Source organism: Arachis stenosperma, chromosome 9 (assembly GCF_014773155.1).
Source record: "Arachis stenosperma cultivar V10309 chromosome 9, arast.V10309.gnm1.PFL2, whole genome shotgun sequence".
Taxonomy (NCBI): domain Eukaryota; kingdom Viridiplantae; phylum Streptophyta; class Magnoliopsida; order Fabales; family Fabaceae; genus Arachis; species Arachis stenosperma.
The window spans coordinates 137,558,709-137,584,302 of record NC_080385.1 but is presented as its reverse complement, the minus strand read 5'-3'; the positions used below and the strand labels follow the sequence as shown (position 1 = coordinate 137,584,302).

The 25,594-nt window shown below is 36.9% G+C and overlaps 2 non-coding genes across 2 annotated transcripts; both read left to right on the top strand.

Annotated features, from left to right (window-relative positions):
- Positions 1–2,366: 2,366 nt before the first annotated feature.
- Positions 2,367–2,470, top strand: LOC130953333 (small nucleolar RNA R71). The gene has a single exon (XR_009075503.1). It is a non-coding gene; the product is annotated as a small nucleolar RNA R71 (small nucleolar RNA).
- Positions 2,471–15,908: 13,438 nt separating this feature from the next.
- LOC130952252 (small nucleolar RNA R71) lies at positions 15,909–16,016 on the top strand. The gene has a single exon (XR_009074433.1). It is a non-coding gene; the product is annotated as a small nucleolar RNA R71 (small nucleolar RNA).
- Positions 16,017–25,594: the final 9,578 nt, after the last annotated feature.

Sequence of the window (25,594 nt, the reverse complement as noted above, 5' to 3'; positions counted from 1 at the left end):
GGAGGTTGTGTGGTTCGGCCAAAATGGGTGGGTTTGGGAGGGAAAGTGGTTTGAATTTGAATGGTAAGGTAGGTGGGGTTTTATGAAGGATGGATGTGAGTGGTGAAGAGAAAGATGGGATTTGATAGGTGAAGGGTTTTTGGGGAAGAGGTCTTGAGGTGATTGGTGAATGGGTGAAGAAGAAGAGGGAGAGTGGTGGGGTTGGTGGGGATCCTGTGGGGTCCACAGATCCTGAGGTGTCAAGGAAAAGTCATCCCTGCACCAAATGGCATGAAAAACCACGTTTTTAGCCAATTCTGGCGTTAAATGCCGGGCTGGTGCCCATTTCTGGCGTTTAACGCCAGGTTCTTGCCCTTTCCTGGCGTTTAACGCCAGTCTGGTGCCCCTTTCTGGCGTTAAATGCCCAGAATGGTGCCAGACTGGGCGTTAAACGCCCACCTGCTAGCCTTACTGGCGTTTAAACGCCAGTAGGTCCTTCCTCCAGGGTGTGCTGTTTTTCTTCCTGTTTTTCATTCTGTTTTTGCTTTTTCAATTGATTTTGTGACTTCTTATGATCATCAACCTACAGAAAACATAAAATAACAAAGGAAAACGGATAAAATATAACATTGGGTTGCCTCCCAACAAGCGCTTCTTTAATGTCAGTAGCTTGACAGAGGGCTCTCATGGAGCCTCACATTTTTTTAGAGCAATGTTGGAACCTCCCAACACCAAACTTAGAGTTTGAATGTGGGGGTTCAACACCAAACTTAGAGTTTGGTTGTGGCCTCCCAACACCAAACTTAGAGTTTGACTGTGGGGGCTCTGTTTGGCTCTGATTTGAGAGAAACTCTTCATGCTTCCTCTCCATGGTGACAGAGGGATATCCTTGAGCCTTAAACACAAAGGATTCTTCATTCACTTGAATGATCAATTCACCTCCATCAACATCAATCACAGCCTTTGCTGTGGCTAGGAAGGGTCTGCCAAGGATGATAGATTCATCCATGCACTTCCCAGTCTCTAGGACTATGAAATCAGTAGGGATGTAATGGTCTTCAATCTTCACCAAAACATCCTCCACAAGTCCATAAGCTTGTTTTCTTGAATTGTCTGCCATCTCTAGTGAGATTCTTGCAGCTTGCACCTCAAAGATCCCTAGCTTCTCCATTACAGAGAGAGGCATGAGGTTTACACTTGACCCTAAGTCACACAGAGCCTTCTTGAAGGTCATGGTGCCTATGGTACAAGGTATTGAAAACTTCCCAGGATCTTGTCTCTTTTGAGGTAATTTCTGCCTAGACAAGTCATCCAATTCTTTGGTGAGCAAAGGGGGTTCATCCTCCCAAGTCTCATTTCCAAATAACTTGTCATTTAGTTTCATGATTGCTCCAAGGTATTTAGCAACTTGCTCTTCAGTGACATACTCATCCTCTTCAGAGGAGGAATACTCATCAGAGCTCATGAAAGGCAGAAGTAAGTCCAATGGAATCTCTATGGTCTCATTTTGAGTCTCAGATTCCCATGGTTCCTCATTGGGGAACTCAGTGGAGGTCAGTGCACGCCCATTGAGGTCTTCCTCAGTGGCGTTCACTTCCTCTCCTTCCTCTCCAAATTCGGCCATGTTGATGGCCTTGCACTCTCCTTTTGGATTTTCTTCTGTGTTGCTTGGGAGAGTACTTGGAGGGAGTTCAGTAACTTTCTTGCTCAGCTGTCCCACTTGTGCCTCCAAATTCCTAATGGAGGACCTTGTTTCAGTCATGAAACTTTGAGTGGTTTTGATTAGATCAGAGACCATGGTTGTTAAGTCAGAGTGGTTCTGCTTAGAATTCTCTGTCTGTTGCTGAGAAGATGATGGAAAAGGCTTGCCATTGCTAAACCTGTTTCTTCCACCATTATTGTTGTTGAAACCTTATTGAGGTCTCTCTTGATTCTTCCATGAGAAATTTGGGTAATTTCTCCATGAAGAATTATAGGTGTTTCCATAGGGTTCTCCTAGGTAATTCACCTCTTCCATTGAAGGGTTCTCAGGACCATAAGCTTCTTCTTCAGATGAAGCATCCTTAGTACTGCCAGGTGTATTTTGCATTCCAGACAGACTTTGAGAAATCAGATTGACTTGTTGAGTCAATATCTTGTTCTGAGCCAGAATGACATTCAGAGTATCAATCTCAAGAACTCCTTTCTTCTGACTTGTCCCATTGTTCACAGGATTTCTTTCAGAAGTGTACATGAATTGGTTATTTGCAACCATTTCAATTAGTTCTTGAGCTTCTGTAAGCGTCTTCTTCAGATGAAGAGATCCTCCAGCAGAGCTATCCAAAGACATCTTGGATAGTTCAGAGAGACCATCATAGAAAATACATATGATGCTCCATTCAGAAAGCATGTCAGATGGACACTTTCTGATCAATTGTTTGTATCTTTCCCAAGCTTCATAGAGGGATTCTCCATCCTTCTGTCTGAAGGTTTGGACTTCCACTCTAAGCTTACTCAATTTTTGAGGTGGAAAGAATTTTGCCAAGAAGGCATTGACTAGCTTTTCCCATGAGTCCAGGCTTTCTTTAGGTTGTGAGTCCAACCATGTCCTAGCTCTGTCTCTTACAGCAAAAGGGAATAGCATAAGTCTGTAGACCTCAGGGTCAACCCCATTAGTCTTGACAGTGTCACAGATTTGCAAGAATTCAGCTAAGAACTGATGAGGATCTTCCAATGGAAGTCCATGGAACTTGCAATTCTGTTACATTAGAGAAACTAATTGAGGCTTAAGCTCAAAGTTGTTTGCTCCAATGGCAGGGATAGAGATGCTTCTCCCATAGAAGTCGGGAGTAGGTGCAGTAAAGTCACCTAGCACCTTCCTTGCATTGTTTGCATTGTTGTTGTTTTCGGCTGCCATGTCTTCTTCTTTGAAGATTTCTGTTAGGTCCTCTACAGAGAGTTGTGCCTTAGCTTCTCTTAGCTTTCGCTTCAAGGTCCTTTCAGGTTCAGGGTCAGCTTCAACAAGAATGCTTTTGTCTTTGTTCCTGCTCATATGAAAGAGAAGAGAACAAGAAAATGTGGAATCCTCTATGTCACAGTATAGAGATTTCTTGAGGTGTCAGAGAAGAAGAAAATTAGAAGGAAGAGGTAGAAGAATTCGAACTTAATCAGATAGAGTTCGAATTGTGCATTGAGAAGGAGTGGTACTCCATAAATAGAAGGATGTGAGAAGAGAGGAAGAAATTTTCGAAAATTAAGTGAAAGATTTTGAAAACATTTTGAAAAACTTTAATTGATTTTCGAAAACCAAGAGTGGGAAAGGAATCAAGTAATTTTTTGAAAAAGATTTTGAAATTAGAATTTAAAAAGATATGATTGAAAAGTTATGGTTTAAAAAAAAGATATGATTGAAAATATATGATTTGAAAAACAATTTAAAAAGATTTGATTTTAAAATTTAATGACTTGCCTAACAAGAAAAGATATGATTCAAACATTAAACCTTTCTCAACAGAAAAGGCAACATACTTGAATTGTTCAATCAAATCATTAATTGTTAGCAAGTATCTTTGAAAAAGGAAAGAAATTGATTTTGAAAAAGATTTGATTGAAAAGATTTGATTTGAAAAAGATTTGATTTTGAAAAACTTTGAAAACTTGAAAAAAATTTGCATTGAAAACAGAATCTTCCCTCTTGTGTCATCCTGGCGTTAAACGCCCAGAATGGTGCACATTCTGGCGTTTAACGCCCAAAGCACTACCCTTTTGGGCGTTAAACGTCCAGCCAGGCACCCTGGCTGGCGTTTAAACGCCAGTCTGTCCTTCTTCACTGGGCGTTTTGAACGCCCAGCTTTTTCTGTGTAATTCCTCTGCTGCATGTTCTGAATCTTCAGTTCCCTGTACTATTGACTTGAAAATAGAACCAAGATCAAATAAACAATGCATGCAAGACACCAAACTTAAAATGAGACACTGGGCTCAACAAGAAACATAAAATATTTTTGGTTTTTATGATTTTGTAATTTTTTTGTGCTTTTTTCGAAAATTAAGTGGAAAAGAAAATAAAGGTATCAAAATTCTTAATGAGAATTCCAGGAATCATGCAATGTTAGTCTAAAGCTTCAGTCTAAAGGAATTAGACATGGATAGCCAAGCTTCAGCAGGACATTGCATTCAAGAGCTAAATTGATGAGAATCAATCAGCTTTGGTGATGATAAGAACATCACCTTGAAACACTAGAATTCATTCTTAAGAACTCTGAAAAATACCTAATCTAAGCAACAAGATGAACCGTCAGTTGTCCATACACGAAACAATCCCCGGCAACGGCGCCAAAAACTTGGTGCGCGAAATCGTGATCACTACAACTTCGCACAACTAACCAGCAAGTGCACTGGGTCGTCCAAGTAATAAACCTTACGCGAGTAAGGGTCGATCCCACGGAGATTGTTGGTATGAAGCAAGCTATGGTCACCTTGTAAATCTTAGTCAGGCAGACTCAAATGGGTATAGATGATGAATAAAACATAAAGATAAAGATAGAGATACTTATGCATATCATTGGTGAGAGCTTCAGATAAGCGTATGAAGATGCTGTCCCTTCCGTCTCTCTGCTTTCCTACTGTCTTCATCCAATCCTTCTTACTCCTTTCCATGGCAAGCTTATGCAAGGGTTTCACCGTTGTCAGTGGCTACCTCTCATCCTCTCATTGGAAATGTTCAACGCACCCTGTCACGGCACGGCTATCCATCTGTCGGTTCTCAATCAGGCCGGAATAGAATCCAGTGATTCTTTTGCGTCTGTCACTAACGCCCGCCCTCAGGAATTTGAAGCACGTCACAGTCATTCAATCATTGAATCCTACTCAGAATACCACAGACAAGGTTAGACCTTCCGGATTCTCTTGAATGCCGCCATCAGTTCTTGCCTATACCACGAAGACTCTGATCTCACGGAATGGCTGGCTCGTTTGTCAGGCGAGCGCTCGGTTGTCAGGCGATCAACCATGCATCGTGTTATCAGGAATCCAAGAGATAAACATTAGAGCCTCGTTTGCTTGTAGAACAAGAGTGGTTGTCAGTCACTTTGTTCATGAGTGAGAATGATGATGAGTGTCACATAATCATCACATTCATCAAGTTCTTGAGTGCGAATGAATATCTTAGAACAAGAACAAGCTGAATTGAATAGAAGAACAATAGTAATTGCATTAATACTCGAGGTACAGCAGAGCTCCACACCTTAATCTATGGTGTGTAGAAACTCTACCGTTGAAAATACATAAGAACAAGGTCTAGGCATGGCCGTGAGGCCAGCCTCCCAAAGTGATCAAAAGATCTAAAGAACAAAAGATTCCAAAGATCAGAAGATGAAAATACAATAGTAAAAGGTCCTATATATAGAGAACTAGTAGCCTAGGGTGTACAGAGATGAGTAAATGACATAAAAATCCACTTCCGGGCCCACTTGGTGTGTGCTTGGGCTGAGCATTGAAGCATTTTCGTGTAGAGACTCTTCTTGGAGTTAAACGCCAGCTTTTGTGCCAGTTTGGGCGTTTAACTCCCATTCTTGTGCCAGTTCCGGCGTTTAACGCTGGGAATTCTGAGGGTGACTTTGAACGCCGATTTGGGCCATCAAATCTTGGGCAAAGTATGAACTATCATATATTGCTGGAAAGCCCAGGATGTCTACTTTCCAACGCCATTGAGAGCGCGCCAATTGGGCTTCTGTAGCTCCAGAAAATCCACTTCGAGTGCAGGGAGGTCAGAATCCAACAGCATCTGCAGTCCTTTTCAGTCTCTGAATCAGATTTTTGCTCAGGTCCCTCAATTTCAGCCAGAAAATACCTGAAATCACAGAAAAACACACAAACTCATAGTAAAGTCCAAAAAAGTGAATTTTAACTAAAAACTAATAAAAATATACTAAAAACTAACCAAATCATACTAAAAACATACTAAAAACAATGCCAAAAAGCGTACAAATTATCCGCTCATCAGAAACCCTCCACACTCACTCATCAAAACGCGTCATGCTAGGGAGAGGTATCCACACCCTTATAAGGCATGCTTCGTTCCCCTCTCCAACCGATGTGGGACCTTACAATCGATTTATAAAGTGGATAATATCGTACTAGCGAGTGGTCTGGGCTGTTACAAACTATTTAAATTAAGAAATTATATATATAAAAAAATTGAAGAATAGTTACAAACTTCTGAAATATAAAATAAGATAAAAAAATTGAAGAAAAAATTAAAAAGAAATTTTGTAGTCTAAAACCTAAAGCTTTTCATCACAGAAAAATACATGAGAAATCTTTACCATATACAGATGGATTTAATGAAAAAATATATACTAACAAAAGCAAAACTTATACATATAAACAAAGAATATCAAGAATATTGTAAAAAAGAAATACAAGAATATCTGGATAAAGGATTAATAAGGCCTTCAAAATCACCATGGAGTTGTATAGTCTTCTATGTGGTGAAAGCATCCAAAATAGAAAGAGGTGCTCCGAAATTAGTCATCAATTATAAACACCTTAATAAGGTATTAAAATGGATTAGGTATCCTTTACCAAATAAAAGTGACTTAATTAAAAGATTAAATAAAGCAAATATCTTTTCCAAATTTGATTTGAAATCAGGATATTATCAAATTACGATAAAAGAGGAAGATAAATATAAAACAGCTTTTATAGTACCCTTTGGTCATTACGAATGGAACGTAATGCCTCAAAGATAAAAAAATGCCCCTAGAAAGTTCCAAGAAATTATGAATAATATTTTTTACCCTCATATAGAATTTATTATAGTATATCTTGACGATGCACTAGTATATTCCAAAGGAATAAATTAACATATACATCATCTAGAAAAATTTATGAATATTATAAGTGAACAAGGATTAGTTTTATCAGAAAAGAAAATGAAAATTTTTATATCTAAAGTAAGATTTTTAGGATATGAAATCTATCAAGGGACTATAGTTCTTATTAAAAGAGCCATCGAATTTGTAGATAAATTTTCAAATGAAATAACTGACAAAAAATAATTACAAAAATTTTTAGGATGTATAAATTATGTAGCTGAATTCTTAGCAAGAATATGAGTCATATGTGAACCTCTTTATGAAAGATTAAGGAAAAATCCACCTCCATGGACAAATGAAATGACTTCTATAATAATAAAGATAAAAAATTTAGTAAAAGAAATTCCATGTACAAGCATATTAGATCCATTAGCATCCTTAATAGTAGAGACAGATACCTCAGAACTAGGATATGGAGGAATTCTTAAATAGGTACCTCCTAATAGCTCAAAAGAATAAGTTGTAAAATATCACTCAGGTGTGTAGAATAACCCACAAAAAAATTATGCAACCGTCAAAATAGAAATATTAGCTATTGTATTATGTGTCACAAAATTCCAAGAAGATTTATTCAATAAAACATTTATAACAAGAACGGATTGTAAAGCAGCTCCTAGCGTTTTAAAAAATGATGTTAAAAATCTGGTTTCAAACAAATATTTGCAAGATGACAAGCTATTATATCATGTTTTGATTTTACCATTGAACACATAAAAGGTGAATTAAATTCGTTTCCTGACTTTCTTACTCGAGAATTTTTGCAGGAAAAAAATGAATAAAAAAAGCTTCCAGTGAAGATTATGGTCAGCCTTTTGACAAAAAACAAGAAAAATAATTACAGATTACTCCTTTACCAGCAAAAAAATTATCATTAAAATCTGTAACTATGTCAGAGATTGTAAAAGCGTATTCATAATCATTACTGTATAAAAGCTTTGAAATTACTACAAACAACAAATTTACCTTACTACAACCATCATATCTATGCAAAACCCAATCATTAAAAAAACAGTTTCCATACTATGAAAAACCTAATCCCATTAGAATATTAACCGTTGAAAAAGACTGGTTCAAAAAAGATAGAAAACCTTATACAAAATCATTTTCCCAAACACTTTTCATTACATTCCTATAAACCCACAAAAAGCCCAAAAATTTTATGAATTCATATTAGTCGAGACAGGGTCAATCAAATTAACACATTATAAGGATCCCAATACCAATCAGCCCATTTATTCGAAAATCAAAATCATGAAGATATTATTCTTACAAGAGTTGGAACTACTCCCATATCAATCTAAGAGTTCCTTATTAAAGTTTGAACTCCAAAATTATACTTACTATGATTATCAAGAAGCTTGGAATCATATGTTATACCTGACACCAAAGGAATATCATTACAGTTTTCAAAATGGTTTCAATCATGGTTTCAGATCTTTGGACCACTACATGACTTTTTCCCAAAAGAAGCCAGTCTGGCTTACGAGTATTTTAAAAATAAATCATCATTCCTACCCGAATACAAATTTATATCATTTATAGCAGCCATGGGAATCAGCTGGATCCTAACCTGGGAATATGACTCAGTGGCGTTTGAAGACTATCCCAGCATACAATATTTAGTAAGAGTAATAAAAATCAAATGGTGGAAGAAGTATGATTTGAATTTATTAAGAAAATCGCCATTGATCAGTGGTTAATAACATTACAAAAACACCCTACCATATCAACTACAAGCAGTAATGTCAGCAGATATAAGAAAGAATCTTTATTCTTAGCACAGAAATAACAAATTATGGCCGCCTTAGCAGCAGCAACATCAGAAGAAGATATCCAGAACTCTTTACAAGCTATTCAGGCTGTACCTCTTGGAGAGGATGAAGAAGTCCAATCTAGTTTAGTCCATTACTTTCAAGACTCTCAAGATCCATTTGAAATGTAATAGAGTAGTAATAAATGTAAAAGGCCCAAATAAAAAAGAAAATGATTTATGTAAAAAAAAGTCAGTAAACAGTAAATATCGACAAAATAGTAAAAGCAAACAGTACTGTCGGCAAACAGTAAATGTCGGCAGAACAATAAAAGCAAATCGTACTGTCGGCCAATAATAAAAAGTTAGCAAATAGTAATCACTTGAGACCTATAAATACTGAAGGTCTCATTTGTTTCAAGACATCAAAAACTTGAAAGCTCAAAACCTCTCTCTCTACTCTCATATTCATTTACTTTAAAAACTCTCTAAAATATTTGTAATTATATTTAAGATTGTATTATCTCTGCAACAAGTAATAATACAAGTGCATTTCTCTAAATATTACTCATCTTTTAAATTTTTCACTATCGTATTGTTTCACGTTCGGCGTTTGTGCTTCTATGACTGGCACCCATGTTTTATGCCTGGTGTTGGTGATTCTACGCTCGATGTCCACGTTTTTTTTATGTTGGGTAAATACCCTTTCCGACTTCTGAGTATTTTAAATTGGGACATGTCGCACCTTTATCATTCAGAAACCTCAACCAGGTCCTCAACCATCAACATTAGTGAACGTATCGACTCCTGTGACTAGTTGCCAACAGGTTACCTGAATGACGTGTCAGGTGGAGACTGAGTTGTCAAATGCAGGTGCCACATGTCACTAGAAGTTGTTGCAGGGACTAAAAACCCCCTCCCTGCAACTGAAACGGCGTCGTATGTGCTGAGGTAAGGTGTTCATATGTGCTGTTGAGAAGGGTTTGGGACGAGAGAACGTTCTAGAAGGTGGATGGTTGCGGCGCGGTCGGATTCGGAGCCGGTTGTGAGTTGAAGCTCAGAGAGGTGAAAAAGTTCTTCGAGATTGTTGGGAAGTAGAAGCAGTGGTGGAGTTGGTGGTGGTTGTTGTGGCGGAGGAGTAGTAGTGGTGGTGGTGGAAGGTGTTGTCGGGAGAGAGAACCTCCATTGGGTGAAGCTTTAGGAGGTTGTGGAGGAAGAAGAGGTGGAGGACTCGCATGAGTTGCGAAGGTTGTGAGGCGGTGGTAGTGAGTTGAAGCTCGGAGAGGTGAAAGAGTTCTTTGAGATTGTTGGAAAGTAGAAGCGGTGGTGGAGTTGGTGGTGGTTGTTGTGGCGGAGGAGTAGTGGTGGTGGTTGTGGAAGGTGTTGTCGGGAGAGAGAACCTCCATTGGGTGAAGCTTTGAAAGGTTGTGGAGGAAGAAGAGGTGGAGGACTTGCATGAGTTGGGAAGGTTGTGAGGCGGTGGTAGTGAGTTGAAGCTCGGAGAGGTGAAAGAGTTCTTCGAGATTGTTGGGAAGTAGAAGCGGTGGTGGAGTTGGTGGTGGTTGTTGTGGCGGAGGAGTAGTGGTGGTGGTGGTGGAAGGTGTTGTCGGGAGAGAGAACCTCCATTGGGTGAAGTTTTGGAAGGTTATGGAGGAAGAAAAAGAGGTGGAGGACTCACATGAGTTGCGAAGGTTGTGAGGCGGTTGTAGTGGTGGCGGCGGTGGCGGTGGTGGAGGAGTGCTGGGGAGGGGTGGTGAGTGGAGGGTGTTGCCGGTGGGGCTGAGAACAGTTTGGGCAGGGAGGGGTTTTTAGTCCCTGCAACAACTTCTAGTGACACGTGGCATTTGCATTTGACAACTCAGCCTCCACCTGACACGTCATCCAGGCAATCTGTTGGCAACCGGTCATAGGGGTCGATACGTTCACTAATGTTGATGGTTGAGGACCTGGTTAAGATTTCTGGATGATAAAGGTGCGACATGTCCCAATTTAAAATGCTCAGGGGCCGAAAAGGGTATTTACCCTTTTATGTTCTTTTTGGTAGCATTTGTTTTCAAAGACAGGACATAGAGATATGGACAACACATCTTTAAAAAGTGTTTGGAAACAGAGACATGGACACTGAACATATTGTCTCCGAGACAGTTTTTTATAATTTTGTGTCCACTCATTTACGGAGGACAATAATAGACACGGGATTTGGAAGAGGTACACAGACTTTTTTTTATGATTTTTTTTCTTTTTATCCATAGATATTTTTTATTATTCCACTGTTACCCCTTTTTATTTTTTCTAATTTGCGTTGTTCTAAAAAACGTACTTTCTTCTCCATGTTATTTCTCTATTTCTATGTTCTCCTTTTTTTAGGTACTCTTTTTTTTATAGAATTTTTTATTGGGTTGGATAATTCATTCATTCTTATCGGTCTTACTTCAATATCATTTTAACATTGTATTATATTATTTGATTTGTAATAAAAATAATAACAAAAATAATTAATCTTAAAATTTTTGAAAGATAAATATTATCAAAGGTAAAACTGATCTTTTAAAATACTAAAAAATAATTTATACGTTGTAATTGATTTTATATAATTTAAAAAAATCAGTTTTTTGAAAAGAAAAATCAATTTTTACATAAAAAATTGATTTTTTAAATAAAAATAGATTTTTATGTGTAAAAGCTATTTTTTATGTAAAAATGGATTCTTTCTTAAAACTGATTTTTTTATTTAAAATTAATTTAACTTATTAACCTAAACGAAATATTTTATTAATCAAACTCAGATTTATTTTTTTGTTAATATTAACCATATATATTCCTACATCTTAATAATAAATTTAAAAATAAAATAATTATATTTATAAATTTTATTTTAATATAAATATTATTATATAATTTTTTATTAAAATTTTTTGTCCCTTCAAACATTTTGTTTTCAAGTTCTACTCTCATTTTCTATTAAATTAGTTTATACTTGATACAGAAAATTTGGAATCATAGTCTTATCTATGTGTATCCAAACATAATACTGAACATTACATTAGTGTCTTGTACATCGTATCCAAATACAATATACAAACAATAATTTTTAATGTTTCCGTCCTATTGTCTCTGTCTTAGTATCATGTTCTATTTTGTCTTTAAAAATAAACTACCTTTGTGTTTTCAAAAAATATTAAAACATCAAATAAATACGGTTTTATGTATTTAAAAAAGTTCAATGAACAATCAAGCAACAAAATACAGCTCAATCATGTTTAATTTACCAAACTTTACTTCTTGGTGTTAGCTCACAAAAATCGATTTTTTCTCGATGACTTCTAGCTCGCTTTGCTTCCTAATATTTGATCAAAAATAACTTTTAAACATATAACTCATGACGACTAAGATTTCATCGTAAATTCAAAAAGAGATTCCTCACCTTAAGAAATCGGATATGGTTGTGAAGAGGAGAAAGAAACGAATACTTTAATCGGTTTAAAATTTTCATTGGAGTTTTAAAACTAAACGACCAAGCCTCAAAAACCTTGGAGCTTTGACTTTTCTCTTTCGTTATTTTTCTTAACAATACTTACGAAGAAAAGAAAGAAAAAGATAGTTGTCGAAATTATGTACGACGAAGAAAAAAGAAGTAGGATGTGGCTGAAAATGAAAAATCATGGGAGTTATAAGGGTGAATCATCAAAATAAATTAATAAAATATTATTATCATAAAATATTATTATTACCATAAAATATTATTATTTATTTTTATGCATATTCAAAATCAGCTTGTCAAACTAAATCTAACTGCATCACTCAGATTTTGCGAATCCTAACGTATATAGCTTATGAAATCCGTTGTTGAAAATTTGGGTAAAGAATTGGGACGAGATTGTTGTGAAGGGTAGAGATCGGGCAGTGGACTACGCCATTAAGAGTGGAGTTTGGGGCAGCCATCGTGATCCATGGTGGATGGCCATTGGAGTTGGATTTCAAATGGTTGGTGGTTGTTTGAGACTTTGGAGAATGAAAAAGATATAGTTTTCTTTTAGATCCATTTGTGGTCTTCAAGCCCAATCAAAGGAAGAGTTTTTGGTGTTGCTTTGTTGAAGCTCAATCAAAAAAATTAATGCAGACAAACAAATGTATTGGATCATAACTGATGGATTAGGTCATAAACAATGAGATCCTGGTAGTGAATTTTTTTTTTGGAGTAATAAATAAAAAAATATATAGAAAATATTATTTTTTAATTAATTGTTATTATTATTATTTGTAATTAGAATTTACATTTTAAGTAGGAGTTACGTTTTTCCACAACCTTGAGGGCAATGTTATCATTAAGGGAAAGGTAATGTAATAAGTAAAAGAGCCTAATATTTCTTTCTTTAGAATCTCTTTCTATGAAATTATTCTCTTCCTGTTCTCTCTAACCTACTTAATTTTTTTCCTAATCTCCTCATATCACCATTAATTCTTTCCTATTCCAATATCCTTCCCATAAGATGAACTTTTCCTTATTTGAATATCATTCCCCTTACACATGTTAAGGTAAATAGTACTACACACATACAGTAAATAATATTAGACAGAAACTATTACATGCAAATAATTAGTATTAGTATTTAATATGAAAAACTTTGGAATTGAGTTAAAAACAGAAATCAAACTCTGAAAGAAATTTTTCAATTTTTAAATGACCAAATATAACTCTCACTCTTAGAAACATGATTATCTGTTATTCCAAAAGTCACCATCTATCTTTACATTGCTGATGTGTGCAGTTAAGTGCCAACTTGCACTTGTTGACACTTAGCTGTACACTTATATAGACACACAATGAATTCAACTTAAATTGGTATCCTAAGTTTAGTTAAAACACTCAAATTGATCTATTTAAAATTATAAAACCTTAACACCCAAATTTTCATCTTCATCGTATAGTCTTCGTCACCTCTCCTCTTCTCTATTGTTCTTTATATTTTCTCTTAAACTTTGAACATTTGTTCTTCTACATGAGGCATGATGGGTAGTGGTGATAAAAATTAAGGGAGTTCAAGAAAGAACAACTCTAGTGGGAGAAATTACGGCAACACGAGCATTCAACTACAAGAAAAGCGTTGATTACTAGTGCACGAAATTGTGATCTCAATGGCACCAACAACTTGGTACGCACAATTGTAATATCACTCTTTTTCACAACTTCGCACAATTAACCAGCAAGTGCACTAGGTTGTCCAAGTAATAAACCTTACGTGAGTAAGGGTCGATCCCACGGAGATTGTCGGCTTGAAGCAAGCTATGGTCACCTTGTAAATCTCAGTCAGGCAGATTCAATTGGTTATAGAGTTTTAATAACTAAAAGATAAATAGAACGTAAAATAAAGATAGAGATACTTATGTAAATCATTGGTGGGAATTTCAGATAAGTGTAAATCATTGTCTCTCCTCCAGGGTGTGCTGTTTTTAATGCTGTTTTTTATTTTTCTTTAATTTTTGCAATTATTTTTGTGACTCCACATGATCATCAACCTAAAAAAAGAAAATAACATGAAATAACATAGATCAATAAAAATTGTGTTGCCTCCCAATAAGTGCTTCTTTAATGTCAATAGCTTGACAGTGGGCTCTCATGGAGCCTCACAGATATTCAGAGAATTGTTGGGACCTTCCAACACCAACTTAGAGTTTGAATGTGGGGGTTCAACACCAAACTCCCTCCCAACAACAAACTTAGAGTTTGACTGTGGGGGCTTTGTTTGACTCTGCAGTTAGAGAAGCTTTTCTTACTTCCTCTCCATGGTTACAGAGGGAGATCCTTGAGTTTTAAACACAAGGTAGTCCTCATTCAGTTGAAGGACCAACTCTCCTCTGTCCACATCAATCACAGCTTTTGCCGTGGCTAGCAAGGGTCTTCCAAGGATGATGGATTCATCCTCATCCTTCCCAGTGTCTAGGATTATGAAATCAGTAGGGATGTAAAGGCCTTTGACCTTTACTAGCATGTCCTCTACCTATCCATAAGCCTTTTTCATGGATTTATCTGCCATCTCTAATGAGAATGTGGTAGCCTGTACCTCAAAGATTCCCAGTTTCTCCATTACAGAGAGTGGCATTAAGTTTATGCTTGACCCCAGGTCACACAGAGCCTTCTCAAAGGTCATGGTGCCTTTGGTACAGAGAATTAGGAATTTACCAGGATCCTGTTTCTTTTGAGGTAAAGTGTGCTGAACCCAGGTATTCAGTTCATTAATGAGCAATGGAGGCCCATCCTCCCAAGTCTCATTACCAAATAGCTTGGTATTCAGCTTCATGATTGCTCCTAAATACTGGGCAACTTGCCCTTCAACAATGTTTTCATCTTCTTCAGAAGATGAATAGTCATCAGAGCTCATGAATGGTAAAAGGAGGTTCAATGGAATCTCTATGGTCTCTAGATGAGCCTCAGATTCCTTAGGTTCCTCAATTGGGAACTCCTTTTTGTCCAGAGGGCGTCCCAAGAGGTCTTCCTCACTGGGATTCACGTCTTCCTCCTCCTCTGTGCATTCGGCCACCCCAAGTAAGGTTATGGCCTTGCACTTTCTTTTTGGGTTCTCTTCTGTATTGCTTAGGAGAGTACTAGGAGGAGTTTCAGTGACTTTTTTACTCAGCTGGCCCACTTGTGCCTCCAAATTTCTAATGGAGGACCTTATTTCATTCATGAAACTTAGAGTGGGCTTAGATAGATTAGAGACTATGTTTGCTAAGCTAGAGGGGCTCTGCTCAGAATTCTCTGTCTGTTGCTGAGAGGATGATGGAAGAGGCTTGCTATTGCTAAACCTGTTTCTTCCACCATTATTAAAGCCTTGTTGGGGCTTTTGTTGATCCTTCCATGAGAAATTTGGATGATTTCTCCATGAGAAATTTGGGTGATTTTTCCATGAGAAATTATAGGTGTTTTCATAGGCTTCACCCATGTAATTCACCTCTGCCATTGCAGGATTCTCAAGATCATAGGCTTCTTCTTCAGAAGATGCCTCTTTAGTACTGTTGGATGTATTTTGCAATCCATTCAGACTCTGAGAAATCATGTTGACTTGCTGAGTCAACATTTTGTTCTAAGCCAATATGGCATTTAGAGTATCAATTTCAAGAACTCCCTTCTTTTGAGGCGTCCCATTATTCACAAGATTCCTTTCAGAGGTGTATATGAACTGGTTATTTGCAACCATGTCAATGAGTTCCTGAGCTTCTACATGCGTTTTCTTCAGGTAAATAGATCCACCTACAGAATGGTCCAATGACATCTTAGACAATTCAGACAGACCATCATAAAATATATCCAGGATGGTCCATTCTGAAAGCATGTCAGAAGGACACTGTTTGGTCAGTTGCTTGTATCTTTCTCAAGCTTCATAGAGGGATTCACCTTCTTTCTATCAGAAGGTTTGAATATCCACTCTAAGCTTACTCAGCTTTTGAGGAGGAAAGAACTTGGCTAAGAAAGCCATGACCAGCTTATCCCAAGAGTTCAGGCTATCTTTAGGTTGAGAGTCCAACCATACTCTAGCTCTGTCTCTTACAGCAAAAGGGAAAAGTATAAGCCTGTAGACCTCGGGATCAACCCCATTGGTCTTAACATTATCACAGATCTGCAAGAATTCAGTTAAGAACTGAAAAGGATCTTCTGATGGAAGTCCATAAAACTTGTAATTCTGTTGCATCAGAGAAACTAATTGAGGCTTTAGCTCAAAATTGTTTGCTCCAATGGCAGGGATTGAGATACTTCTTCCATGTAAGTTGGAATTTGGTGCAGTAAAGTCACCAAGCATTTTCCTTTCATTGTTGTTAGGTTCAGCCATGTCTCCTTCTTTTTCTAGATTCTCTGTAAGGTTTTCTCTGGATTGTTGTGCTTTAGCTTCTCTTAGCTTCTTCTTCAAAGTCCTTTCAGGTTCAGGATCTACTTCACCAAGAATGTCCTTGTCCTTGCTCCTACTCATATGAAAAAGAAGAGAACAGAAAAGAAGAGAAATCCTCTATGTCACGGTATAGAGATTCCTTTATGTGAGTAAAAGAAGAAAAGAATAGAAGACAGAGGAGAGAAAAATTCGAACACAAAGGAGAAGAGAGGGTTCGAATTTTTTTTAGATGAAGAGAAGTGTTAGTAAATGAATAAATAAATAGAAGGAGATTAGAGAGAGGAGTTTTCGAAAATTGTTTTTGAAAAATGGTTAGTGATTTTCGAAAATTAGAGATAGATAAGTAGTTAGGTGGTTTTGAAAAAGATAAGAAACAAACAAACAAAAAGTCAATTAGTTAGTTGAAAAAGATTTGAAAATCAATTTTGAAAAGATAGGAAGTTAGAAAAGATTTTTGAAATCAAATTTTTTGAAAAAGATATGATTGGAAAAGATTTGATTGAAAAATATATGATTTGAAAAAAGATATGTTTGAAAAGATATGATTGAAATTTATTTTTGAAAAAGATTTGAAAAGGAAATTAAAAAGATTTGATTTTTAAAATTAAAATTGATTACTTGACTAACAAGAAACAACTTATTTTAAAAATTTTTGACTAAGTCAACCCAAAAATTTTGAAATTTATGAGAAAAATAAGGGAAAGATATTTTTTTATTTTTGAATTTTTAATGAGGAGAGAGAAAAACAACTAAATGACTCAAAACATAAAAATTATGAATCAAAACACATGATGCATGCAAGAACACTTTGAATGCCAAGATGAACACCAAGAACACTTTGAAGATCAAGATGAACATCAAGACTTATTTTTGAAAATTTTTAAGAAAAGAAAACATGCAAGACACCAAACTTATGATTTTTTAATGTTCAGACTCTAAGAATTCAAAAATGCATATGAAAAACAACAAAAGATACAAAACAAGAAAATATGAAGATCAAACAAGGAGACTTGTCAAGAACAACTTGAAGGTCATGAAGAATGCAATGCACGAAATTTTCGAAAAATGCATAAATTTTTTAAAACATGCAATTGACACCAAACTTAAAAATTGATACGAGACTCAAACAAGAAACACAAAATATTTTTGGTTTTTATTATTTTATAATTTTTTTTATTTTATTTTTTTTTTTGAAAATAATTTTTTGGAAAAACGAAAACAAAGAAAAAAATTTTGAAAACTTTTTGAAAATAAAATAAAGGTTGAAACAATAAGAAAATTACCTAATCTGAGCAACAAGATGAACCGTCAGTTGTCCAAACTCGAACAATCTCCGGCAACGGCCACAAAAACTTGGTGCACGAAATTGTGATCTCAATGGCGCCAACAACTTGGTACGCACAATTGTAATATCACTCTTTTTCATAACTTCGCACAACTAACCAGCAAGTGCACTGGGTCGTCCAAGTAATAAACCTTACGTGAGTAAGGATCGATCCCACGGAGATTGTCGGCTTGAAGCAAGCTATGGTCACCTTGTAAATCTCAGTCAGGCGGATTCAAATGGTTATAGAGTTTTAATAATTAAAAGATAAATAGAACGTAAAATAAAGATAAAGATACTAATGTAAATCATTGGTGGGAATTCCAGATAAGTGTATGGAGATGCTTTATTATAACATCCTAACTACCAAAGCTCACGCTTCCGGCTGCGCTACTTTGATAGCTCGGACATTACGACGATACTTATACTATTTAATACTAAAATATGAGCCTGTTTAAAACTTTAAACCGCAAAACCGCTCCCAAAATACTTTTGCTATACAACGTACGTCCATGCATACTATACAACTTACAAAAACTCATAAAGGATACATCCATATAGATACATATATTTATAAATAATATTACAAGCAGTATCCAATACAATTCCTATCCTCTTACAGAATATCTCAAGATAGAGGCGAGGGTACAATAAATAATAATCTAAAGCAATACAGAACATTTCAACCACAACTAACTATATTCTTCGAGACTTCTGCACCCATATCCTGAAAGGGAAAAAATGTAGGGGGTGAGAAAATCATCCTCGAAAGGGTTCTCAGTAGAGGGTTTTTGGGAATTACTGTAATAGGATACGTGAAAATAACCGCACCAGTGATTATTAACCATCTTATGCCTCTTTTCAAAAACAACGGTTTTTAATAAAAGTAAAGTCAGAAATCTTTTCTGAAAGAGCAACCGTTCAATTCTCAAAAACATCAAAAGCCTTTTAAAAGGGATTATCTATGCTGAACCAAAATAGCCTTTCATACTTTTCCAAATCAGAAACACAAAACCGAAACCAACCATCGGTCCAGATCATTTCAACCACGGCCCTAGGCCCAAACAATCCAACTATCAACTAAATCACCACAATCTAACAGAGTCCCAATTGCAAACACAGATAGGAAGTTCAAGCACAAACAAACAGTTACAGCAAGTAGAACAATTAGCAGTTAATCACAAAGGCAAATCAAGTACAATATGCACACCCAAACAATGTCACATAGATGCACATGATGCATGCCTGTTCCTAGTGGCTGATGATATCATCTGTCGGTTATATAGCCAACCCGACACGTCCTGGTAGCTAACCATGGACAGAAACACCCATCGCGGAGCAAGTAGGTTTGAGCTACAACCCCATTGCTACTACCCGCTCAACCCAGAGCCAGTGGAATAACCACTACTGCGGCTACTACCCAGGCGGGTGTTTAAAAGCTCAACCTGGAGCGAGTGGAATCACCACTACTACCGCTATTACCAAGGCGTCACAGTCTCTGACCTGGAGCAAGTGGGACGAACCACAACCCTTGCTACTACCCAGGTATCTCAAGCATATATTCATTCAGTCCCAACCATGGATCAACATCCATCTCAGCCATCTGGCTTAAATTCATAATTCATAGTCAGCCATACGGCCCATAATTCATTTGGCAATCAGCCATAAATCAATATCATGCACAGCCATTCCGGCTCACGGTTCAATCCAAAACCAGCCAATATTCATAATCATACACAGCCATTCCGGCCCATAACAAAACATCACTTCCACCATTCAACATCATCAAATTCATAAAACCGGCATTTAAGCCATAAATCACTTTTCTCAAGCCATTTCACTTTGAAATCAAATTTCAACTCTTTTCAGCCTTGGCTTTAAAGATCTCATTTCTCAAATCATCTCAGGCTCATAAGCCAAATTTACTCAAAGTGAGTTCCCTTTTTAAAACAAAGCCACTCTCGGTATTCTCTCTCCAAAACTTCCAAAACCATGGCAAGTTAAGGATTTATTTCAAAGTATTCAAAATCACCCATCCAACAATGGGATTTTATAACAAAAGCTTCTCGGCAGAGTCCCGAGTCTTTAGGGAAGGTCAACCTATATCAATTCCTTAAAATTCATTGAAACTCTTAAAGTCATGGATTCTCAGTTCAAGTAAATAAAACTGAAATTTGTTATGAAACCGACCATACAAAATCACAAGTTCCAACCCGGTCCAAAAATAAACTCATTTGAAACGGAACCGGTTCATTTGAATCAAACCAATTTTAGGTTTCTTTTTGGAACCCATTTTTCTAACTCTTCCAAAATGCCTCAAACTTAATTACTCAATCAAAAGTCTAGATTCCTTTGAAATCACTAAAAGCTCCTTTTTATATTGAAATCAAAATTAGAGCATCATTCTTTTCTACAGTGATTCAAACGGTAAAAATAGTTCATTTCTAAATAAGTTGAACTCAAGGCATAAAGTTCACTAAATAAATTAAGCTTGAAAACATCAATATTCTCTTAATAAATCAAATAATACAACTTCTCAAATCCAACCCTTTTTAAATAACTTTTCAAACAAGACTAGGATTTTATAGAAATTTCGGTAGCACCTCCCCTAAAACTTGGACTTTTGCCACCCGGTTCGAGTCCCAACTAAATCGTTTCTCATTCCTTTTCAACAGCTCAAAACCAAAAATCAATTCAAAAGCAAGCTAAATCCAACAGTCGCCTCAGTGGCATATCTCAAGGAAACCATTTCAAAATCAACTCAATATCAAACGTTTTAACTCATTTCCAAAGCTTTAAAGAAACCGCTCAGTAACAAATCATTTGTCCAAAACCAAGTCAATTAAAGTAAACCAGGCTGAATTCAAAAGTGCATTCGACTTTTCACATCATCAAAATAATTGACTCAATTCAAACCAATCCTCAACGGATTAAACTCAGATTTCAGATCTTTAAAGAATCAACTTCAAAACATTACATTTCACAAAGCCACACAATAATTCACCAAACAAACATCCATAATCATCCAAGACAATCAAATAATACATAAGGCAGATACAATCACCAAATACACATTGCCTCACATCAGTATCCATATATAATAATTCCAATAATAAACTATAGTTTTCGGAAAGCACCCCTACCTCAAAACGCAAATCCGTAACCCAAACGTCTCACAGAGTCCTTTTCGCCTTTGCTCGAAACCACAGGCAACCAAAACCTCGGCTCCAAGCCACTTTCGCAATAACCATAACAACACTAATCGCAATATACAATAATCAGGACTCGACCCCACATGATCAAAACTCATATTTATCAACTGAACACAATAGAACACTAACGCGAGGCTTTTCGAAACATAATTTCTTACCGAAATAATACAATGAGGCAGCTACGATTTTGAACCGGCCCCAGCAACAGCTCTGGCGGTGGCCAGAAGCTCCGGTGGGTCAACTATAAAAACCGCGCAATATTAAAACCTTCTCGAAATCCAAAAAAAATAGAAACCTCAATTAAAACCCTTACCGGAAGAGTTCTCCGGCGACGGCAGCGAGGTTCTCCGGCGACAGCACCGAGGTTGTCAGATTCCGATACCTGTTCGGTTCCCATGGCAGCCACAGTGGTGGCTCTGGGCAGCATCCAGTGAGTCCTCCTTCCCCGGCGGTGACGCAGGTGGATTCCTTTCCCGTCACAGCACCCTTCGTGTGCCGCCTCCCCCGGTTCCCTTTCCCAGACGTGTTTTCTCCCCCAGCAGCGGCGAAACTACACCTCCTTCCAGCCTCAAACGCGAGTTCTCCCTCTCCTTCACTCATCATGCTCGACGGCGACTACAGCCCCTTTCAGAACAGCGACTGCGGCGACGCGTGAAGCAGCGCCCTCTCCTCCTCTTCGCGATGGCTTTATCGGCGACAACAGTAGCGCCGTTGGAGGACATGGAAGCAGTGGCGGCTGAACAAGAAAGCGATAAGGCTGAGGACAAATGGCGGCGACGAACTGAGGTGGTGGCTCCCTGGACGACAGCAGCGCGGTGACGACTCGCAGGTCTGACGACGGCGACGCGACGGCGACGCTGCTACCTCCTCTCTTCCTTCCTCCTCCGTGTGTCCCTCACCCCACTTCCCTTTTTGTTTTGTTTTTTGCCTCTTCTGATGGCTGTGTGTGTGTTTAGAGTAGAGAGGGCAGCAGCTGCAGCTGCTTGGGTTTGGGGGGACTAGGGCTTCATTTTTGAAACTTAGGATTAGGGGTACTTTTGTAATTTCAAATAAAAGTAGGGGTAACATAGTAATTAGGAATAAATTTTAATCCAACAAAATTAATGTATAGAAATACTATTTGCTCATCAATTTTACAAATTATTTTCAATAGAATGTCCCAATAAAATAATTAGAAATAATATACTTAATTTCTTCACTTTCTAAAATAGCAATATCAATATTCTAAAATATTAATTATTTAGTCCAAAATCATATAAAAATCCTTTTTATTTCACAACTACCAACTATATGATTTAAATATAGAAAATAATCCAATAATTTTAAAATTGGATAATAATCATAACTCATCTCAATTTCAATAAATCAAAACTTGCCTTAATTATCTTTAATAAAATAATTTCTGAAATTAAGGCTATAAATAACTATATGATTTGAGACTTGATCATAAAAAGACTTTTCAAAGGGGTCTTACATTCTACCCACCTTATAAAAATTTTCGTCCTCGAAAATTGATACAAAACGAAAGAAATTTCATAACAGGTTACCCTTGAACACATTTAAGGAGGACGCAAAGTATCTCTCCATATAAACATATATACGGTTTTCAAATACTTGGATGGTCGTATGCATAAAGATACAAAAGTAGGAGTGTGATTGTAAAGCAAACATTACAAGATAGGCTCAATGCACAAGGTCACATGATCTCAAGGCTTTACAAAAAGTTGAGGTGCCAAAATAGGGTGCAAATCAAGATAGGCGTTCACAAAGCAAAATGGTAATTAGTGTGGTAAAAGGCTGCAAAGCATGTTGGTATTTAATCAGCGGCATAACGTTCACCAACAAATCTTGTTCCCGCTTCAGAACTTCAATTTCCCAACTCCACCAATCATTTTACAATCACATAGCCAATCATAAGCCTAACAACCGCAAACTCATTTGCAAGGGACAAAATACCCACAACTCATCATAACGTTACACACTTACCGTTTCACCTTCCATATACACATATCACGTCTTAAAGAACTAATGCATCATGTTACTACGTCTACAAGTCGCACATGATATCAAAATAATTCTTGAGTCTACTCAGAAAGATACCAGATTCAGAAAAGAAAGACACATGTCAAGAATAATACTCATAGATTTGGGAGAATGTATCCATTCCAGGTAAACAAAGACACTCAACCAGTGAAGTTTGCTAGAAATAAATCGATTGACAACTTCAAAGATAACCCTTGTATCAAAGAAATCCAACAGGACCAATAAGATGAAAATTCAGCGAAATTATTTTGAAACAAATTCAAGCTGAGTCAAAGAAGTATGAGGTTTGCAGTAGAGAAGATTTCAAACCCAAGACAAAGGTCACCGAACTTGAGCATGATTAAAATACTTCCGAATGCATTGTCCACAAAAGAATTGAAAACTTGCAGAAAAATCACTTCGCAATTTAAAAGAAAGGTTAAGCAACAACATCCTCCAAGAGAATAACAAAGGCACAAACGTGGCTTTGCTTTGATACAATTTCATGTTTGAAGTAGATCATGTAGAATTTTAAAAATAAAGTGCACACAAGTTTGGCTAAGAGCTCAAACATTTCCTCAAATATTTTAGAAAGATAGTTAGATGCACAACCTAACCAAAAGTAATCATAAAACTCGGATGTGAAATCAAATGCTTGTTCAAAAATTTCCAAAGTCCATATTCAAACAAGCGTGTATAAGAGTTTTAGCAAGGACGAAAGAGAAAGTTAAACTCTACTTGGAAGAGAAAATCCGAGGTAAAAGTTTGCTTATAAATTGGTAGGGGAAATAAGTGGTGCGTTATAAACGAACAGATTTCCACTAAACAAGGAAGTTCTTCAAAACTTTATTTAAAATAGTGCATGCCAACTTTAAAACAACTTTGCCAAAATTTGAACAATGGTTTCAATCATAACCAAGCAACAGAAAATAAATTCTATTTAGTATTTGTAACACCCTACCACACAGAGTCTTATGCTTAAGTCATAATTCAGAGATGGCAAGGTATTACGACCTCTAAAATAAAAACTTAGTACGTATAGTAGTATGAATGATTGATTATAACTAGGAGCCTTTATAGAAAAAGGGGTAAACAAAAATCGCAACTCAAAAACGCAACACTCCGATCGATAACGTAACGAATAAGGATAACCAACGCGAGATTATATATACAAAGGAGTGTCAAAAACAAGAATATCAAGACTCAAAATCCGGCTGCGAAGATAACCGGTCCGAGCATAGCAATATATACATATGATAAAATAAGGAAAACCCCAAAGGAAACCCAAAGGGACACAAATACATAAAACCTATTCTCCAAAATCTCCCATAAGAGGAGTCATCACAGTTTGTATTATTTAATGGAGATAAAAGTATCTAAGCAAAACATATAAACCAAAACATAGTCCCGAGAACAAAGGATCTTCGCAAATCTAGAAGTCTCCAGCATGCCTCAGCGGGAAACCTCACGTCCTGCATCTGAAAACCACAAAATCCGCATGGGTGAGAACCAGAGGTCCCCAGCATGGTAACAGATTCCACATATATAATACATAATAAATAGAGGAAAGCCGAAGGCAATCCTAGATCTTCCTCCAGATAATTCAAAGCTTATAAACAAGCTAAGCCATATAAGGGCATCTGACTAAAGATTCTTCAGTCTAACTAATACTTTCCTTTCCAATTCCTTCAAACCTCCCAACCACCAGCAGGAGTATAATGTAGCAAACACAGTTATATCAATAAAGAATATACAAATAGGAGCAATTAAGACATTTAGACAATTAGCAAGTAATATGCAGTCAAATAGGCAATCTCAAACAATTCACATAGTATGCATATGATGAATGCCTGTCCCTAGTGGCCGATGATATCATCTTGTCGGTTATAGAGCCAACCCGACAAGTCCTGGTCGCTAACCATTGGACTGTCCCTCTGTCGCGCATCCCCAACTCGAGTTATACTCGTTATAAACTTGATCATAAACATGATCCATATCCATCACCCTCACTGGTGAATATTTCGGGGGCGAGCTCATCCGGGTCTTTCACAGTGCCCGGCCACACTTACGACATAGGGTCAACAGAGTATCAAGTCTCAACCTGGAGCACGTGGTGGCTAGCCACTGCTACTACCCTGGGAAACTCGTATCTCTGATAGTGGAAGTGCAATTCACAATTATCAATAATTCAGCATCAACATGCATGAATTCTCATCCATGGATCAACATCCATATCAGCCATTCCGGCTCACGGTTCAATCCAGAACCAGCCAATATTCATAATCATACACAGCCATTTTGGCTCGCGGTTAAATCCATAACCAGCCATTTCATTAACAATTACAGCCTTTCGGCCCATGGCATAACAAGCACTTCCACCACCATCCTCCGCATCTCACATAATCATCTTGATCCTCATTGATCATTCATTTTTCCCTTGCTTCACTCGCAGGTTACCTCATTCACTAGCCCCTTTTTAATAGCTAGGCATGCCATAATGATTTAAGACATAAATGGTGAGATCAGAGGCTTAGAAGTATGAGATTTGACTTTTAAAACTCAAAAATCAA